The 6,061-nt window shown below is 40.1% G+C and overlaps 1 pseudogene; it reads right to left on the bottom strand.

The window, feature by feature from the left end:
• Positions 1-3,832: 3,832 nt before the first annotated feature.
• Positions 3,833-5,214, bottom strand: LOC110125264 (tubulin alpha-1A chain-like; annotated as a pseudogene).
• Positions 5,215-6,061: the final 847 nt, after the last annotated feature.

The following is a 6,061-nucleotide window of genomic DNA, read 5'->3' as shown; positions in this document are numbered from 1 at the left end:
TTTAAGGACTTAATTGCCATAATTCTGCAATAGCATTTGCACCCCTGGTCTTTTGTATTGCATTTTGATGCCTTCAGAATTATTCTTGTAAATTTATATCCACATGACTCCATTTATAGTAAATATTAGGAAGAACTAGCGAAAATGTTCATGGATCTCAGCATACTTGAGATGTTCATCTACCTTCACGTCAAAATACTTTTTCTCTTTCTTGCATAGATAATATTTTGAAGAAATACATTGAGAGAGATGGAATTTTTGCCTATAGGGTTTATAAGATACCGAAACTCTGATACTGTCCTTGAATCAAAGAATGTCGAACTTTAAACCAGAAGTGAGTTTGTTCCCTTTGGGGAGTTTGGAGTCAGAAAAATCTGAGTTTCTGTCAAATTAGCCTCCTGCTTCTCTTAGTCTCAATATAATATAAAATGAGTGAAATAGTACTTACTTTTTGAGGATTATTCAGAGACCAATTGAGCTAGTGGGTAATGAAAGAGCACTTTGAAACTGTGATGTTCTAGTAGTTATTTTTTTTATTGTATATCACATTTTGGATAAGAGTAAAGTGGATCTTCTTTCAAAGTTCTTTTCTGAATCTGACATCAGTACAGTGGTTGGAATGAACATTATCAGTATTTTCGAGTTAATTTATGCCTGCCACTTCCAAGGGCAGCTTTCCCTAAGAGAACTGATGCTGTGGCAGCATCCACTCAGAGTGAGCCTAAAATGAAACCCAAGGCACACCTTTAAGGCAAATAACTCTGAGACCACTGGACTCAGCTCATTCTTGTGGGTTTATGTGTGCACAAGGCAGAATCCTGGAAATCACAAACTCATTTTATGAGATTACAGAATCTTAAACTCACACAAAGAACTTTATTTAGACATGTTGAGTAACACTTAAGTGGAATTCCTTGATCATATTTCTCAGAAATAAGAAATCAACAATTTTGACCCACTAAGTACTGCTCTTTAATTTCACTTATTTTGAATGCTCTTTATTTGATAAACTATTTCCTTCACTGTATTTTCTCTTCATTGATAGACAGAGTTTCCTATTGAGAACTTGACTTTAAAGGTAGTGGTTTTAAATTGGAAGACAGCATTAAGGCATTATATCTCATCTTTTAGAACAATGGTTTTAAAACATATGTGTTTTAATATGTCAATCCCAATCCCCCAGTTCATCCTATCTCCCTCCTTGGTATCCACATTTGTTCTCTATGTTTGTGTGTCTACTTCTCCTTTTCAAATAAGATCATCCATATCATCTTTCTAGATTCCACATAGATGTCTTAATATATAATATTTGTTTTTCTCTTTTTGTATAAAACAGATAACTAATGAGAAACTACTGTATAGCACTGGGGACTTTACTCATGCTCTGTGATGACCTAAATGGAAAGGAATCTTTAAAAAGAGGGGGAAATATATATACATATAGCTGATTCACATTACTGTACAGTAAAAGCTAACACAACATTGTAAAGCAACTATATTCCAAAAAACATGTTTTTAAAGTGGCAGAATATTTTATTTTGTTCAGAAGAAAGAATAGGCAGCTATCCAACATGTCTTTTTAAAAAAAGGGTGGAGGGGGCGCAAAGCAGCGCTGAAGTGAAAGACAGTATGTGTGTGTGTGTGTTAAAGGATGTGGAGCCCAATTTACGGAACCGTCCCTTCTCTGATGCTCTCCTGTGACAGTTTCCATTAGTGGCCAGTGAAATCGAATGAGTATTCCCACAATGTGGGATCCTTATGCTAAAGCTAAATTGTAATAATGAGTTAGATCATGTTCAGCTATCTTGTACAGATATAAAAAGAGCTGAGTGGAAGTTCAGGGACAGAAATGGTTCCTCTGGGATTTCTTTTACAGCTCTCTGATCATTATGAGTCATGTCAGGATTACAGAGTATGGAATTTGAAGGCATTTATAATAGAAAATAAAAGAGACCTGGTAATGACAGGCCTGAGAGACATGCGCACAGCAAAAAAAAGCAGGTTGTTTGGCAAAATAGTTAATTTCTGAACTTTCATGCACAAAAGTGAAGTGAAAGTCATTCTATATTGAGAAGCACCACGATATGTTCGTTTCTTCTGGAGCTAAAATAATCTCTTTTGTAACATATGTTTCAAGTTTACCTTTATGGGATTGTGTAGTGATATTTTCCTTACTGGCTGTGAGTCATCTAACTCTTCACCTTGGTGTAATATAATAGAACTAACAGCTATTTATCCTAAAAAATGTATATTAAATTAGGACTTTTATGCCCATGCTTATCTGCTTAAATAAATCCAAATGTGTATGGAATAAAAGGCAATTTACATGTGGCATTGTTAGATTCCAATATCTAGGAAAAGCATTGAAATTTTTATTTCACAAAGAGAAACCAAAAGAACTATTGAAGGTCTTCTTGTTAAAGGAAAAGCAGAATTCACTTCTTAACTCTTCTGATAGAGGACCATACATGTCTCTTTGCATATTTAACATGAAAAAAAAAAAGCCATCAAACAGCAACCTTTATTTAATCTAGACTAGTGTTGGGAAATATCTTTTATAAGGTTTTCATCTTCCAAAGGCTTAGAGGGTAAAGAATCTACAATGTGGCAGACTTGATTTCAATCCCTGGGTCAGGAAGATCCCCTGGAGAAAGGAATGGCTACCCACTCTAGTATTCTTACCTGGAGAATCCCACGGACAGAGGAGCCTGGTGGGCTACAGTCCATGGGATTGCGACAACTCAAATGTGACTGAGTGACTAATACTTGCACTTTCAAACTCAATTAAAAAATCTTCACTTACTAGTTATATCTTTGTTCTAGTCATTTTATTCTTTGCATATCCTTAGAACTTTGTATTTAATTATAGTTTACATCTTATTTTTTTTTTGCTTTTATTAATGTATTGCCTCAAAAGTTTAAGCTGTCTTGTATCTGTACATCTTATCTCTACAGTTCAGTTCGATCACTCAATCATATCGTACTCTTTGAAACCTCATGGATTGCAGCATGCCAGGCTCCCCTGTCAATCACCAACTCCCAGAGCTTGCTCAAACTCGTGTCCATCGAGTCAGTGATGCCATCCAACCATCTCATCCTCTGTCATCCTCTTTTCTTCCTGCCTTCGATCTTTCCCAGCATCAGGGTCTTTTCCAGTGAAAAAGTTCTTTGCATCAGGTGGCCAAAGTATTGGAGCCTCAGCTTCAGCATCAGTCCTTTCAATGAAGATTCAGGACTGATTTCCTTTAGGATTGACTGGTTTGATCTCCTTGCAGTCCAAGGGACTCTCGTGAGTTTTCTCCGGCACCACAGTTCAAAAGCATCAATTCTTCGGCACTCAGTTTTCTTTACGGTCCAACTCTCACATCCATACATGACTACTGGAAAAACCATAGCTTTGACTAGATGGACATTTGTCAGCAAAGTAATGTCTTTGCTTTTTAATATGCTGTCTAGGTCGGTCATAGCTTTTCTTCCAAGGAGCAAGTGTCTTTTAAAATCATGGCTGCAGTCACCATCTGCAGTGATTTTGGAGCCCAAGAAAATAAAGTTTGTCACTGTTTCCACTGTTTCCCCATCTATGTGCCATGAAGTGATGGGACCAGGTGTCATGATCTTAGTTTTATGAATGCTGAGTTTTTTTTTTTTTTAAGACAGGGAATACTTTATTCAAACTCATCAGAGAAATGGATAGCTTGGGTCTATAAAAAAGTGCCATGTTTTAAAGCATAGGTCAGTAATTGTATATGAGCGTATACACTACTATATACAAATTAACTGATCAGACCACAACTTTTCAATTTTTAAAACAGAATAAGAAAAGGTGCTGTAAAAGCAGCACCCTTGTGAACTTTTAACTTTTGTATTCCTCTCCTTCTTCCTCTCCCTCTCCTTCCACAGAATCCATACCAACTTCCTCATAATCCTTCTCAAGGGAAGTCATGTCCTCATGGGCCTCAAAAAACTCTCCTTCCTCCATGCCCTCACCCATGTACCCGTGAACAAAGGCATGCTTGGCATACATCAGGTCAAACTTGTGGTCCAGGCGAGCCCAGGCCTCAGCGATGGCTGTGGTGTTGCTCAGCATGCACGCAGCTCTGCTGGACTTTGGCCAGGTCTCCACCAGGTACCACAGTGGGAGGCTGGTAATTAATGCCAACCTGAAGCCAGTGGGGCACCAGTCCACAAACTGGATGCTGCGCTTGGTCTTGATGGTGGCAATGGCAGCACTGACATCTTTGGGAACCACATCGCCACGGTACAATAAGCAGCAGGCCGTGTACTTACCATGGCGAGGGTCACATTTCACCATCTGGTTGGCTGGCTCAAAGCAAGCATTGGGGATCTCTGCCACAGAAAGCTGTTCATGGTGGGCTTTCTCAGCAGAGATGATAGGGGCGTATGCGGCCAGAGGGAAGTGGATGCAGGGATAGGGCACCAGGTTGGTCTGGAACTCTGTCAGATCTGCATTCAGGGCTCCATCAGACCTCAGGGAAGCAGTGATGGAGGACACAATCTGACCTTTAGTATATGTTGGGCACTCAATGTGGAGCACTCGATGTTGAGGTTTCTGGGACAGATGTTATTGATAGCCTCATTGTCTACCATGAAGGCACAATCAGAGTGCTTCAGGGTGGTGTGGGTGGTGAGGATGGAGTTGTAGGGCTCAACTACAGCTGTTGAAAGTTGGGGAGCTGGGAAAATAGAGAACTCCAGCTTGGACTTCTTGCCATAATCGACAGAGAGACTTTCCATCAGCAGGGAGGTGACCCAGAACCAGTTCTCCTACCAAAAGCTGTGAAAAACCAAGAAGCCTGGAAGACCTGTGCACTGGTTAGCCAGTTTCTGAATTTGGTCCAAGATAAGGTCAATGATCTCCTTGCCAATGGTGTAGTGACCTCGGGCATAGTTATTGGCAGCATCCTCTTTGCCTGTGATGAGCTGTGCAGGGTGGAAGAGCTGGCAGTAGGTGCGAGTGCAAACCTCATCAATCAGTGGGGATTCCAGGTCTACAAACACTGCCCTGGGCACATGCTTGCCAGCGTCTGTCTCACTGAAGAAGGTGTTGACGGAGTCCTCTCCTTCCCCAATAGTCTTGTCACTTGGCATCTGGCCATCAGGCTGAATGCCATGTTCCAGGCAGTAGAGCTCCCAGCAGGCATTGCCTATCTGAACACAAGTGTGGCCAACATGGATGGAGATGCACTCACACATAATTGCTGTTTTGTGGCTGCTGAGCAGATGGCGGAGAGGAGAAGAGATTGTTACTTCTTACAGCGCGACTCTTAGGCGGTTGATGTAAGAGAACCTGCAGCACATGGACGCCTGCGGCTCCCTATATACAACTTGGTCCAAATGCTGAGTTTTTGAATTTTCAGAGTATCTCTGCAACTGGACCATAAATTCCATAAGGGCAGGGACTTCGTCAATGTCCTCAAAGAATGAGGAGTCCAGTCTTCCGTACCAGATGACTGTGTACGATGCAGCAAATGTGTGTTTATTACTACCTGCTACCCTCTTACTTCTTAACCTGTGAACACTCTCCAACTTACTTAATTGGTTTACACTCAGGGAAAACAAACTGATTTACTAGTCTGAATAAGCAACATTCAATAGGAAGGTAAATCTGTTGCTACAAAAATAATATAAATTGCAAGTTGAAGCAAAATATTAAGTGGTTTTTGTATTTATCCACTTTCTGTGGTTCTTAAACAAAAACCTTTATCATCTGATTAAAATTACATTCCTTATGAAGAAGTAATATTAACTGTTAAATGATACTGTCTCAGGACAAATTGGGTGGCTTCGTATACTGTTAGGCATTTCTGTCAAGTGCATTCATCTCTTTTATTTGTATTCTGATAAATCCAGAGGGTTTTTAAGTGGTTAAGTGTGGTTTTAGAATAGACTTCGTTTGTATTGTTATTTTCAGTTTGTGTTGTTTTGGTGTTATCATACTTGGCCATAATATATACACGTTGTGCTCATGCTCAGCAGCTTCACTCAAGCGTGACTCTTTGCACCCCTTTGGACTGTAGCCTGCCAGGCTCCTCTGTCCATG

This window comes from Odocoileus virginianus, chromosome 6 (assembly GCF_023699985.2).
Source record: "Odocoileus virginianus isolate 20LAN1187 ecotype Illinois chromosome 6, Ovbor_1.2, whole genome shotgun sequence".
NCBI classification, from domain to species: Eukaryota; Metazoa; Chordata; class Mammalia; order Artiodactyla; family Cervidae; genus Odocoileus; species Odocoileus virginianus.
This window is presented reverse-complemented; position numbering and strand designations above follow the sequence as displayed.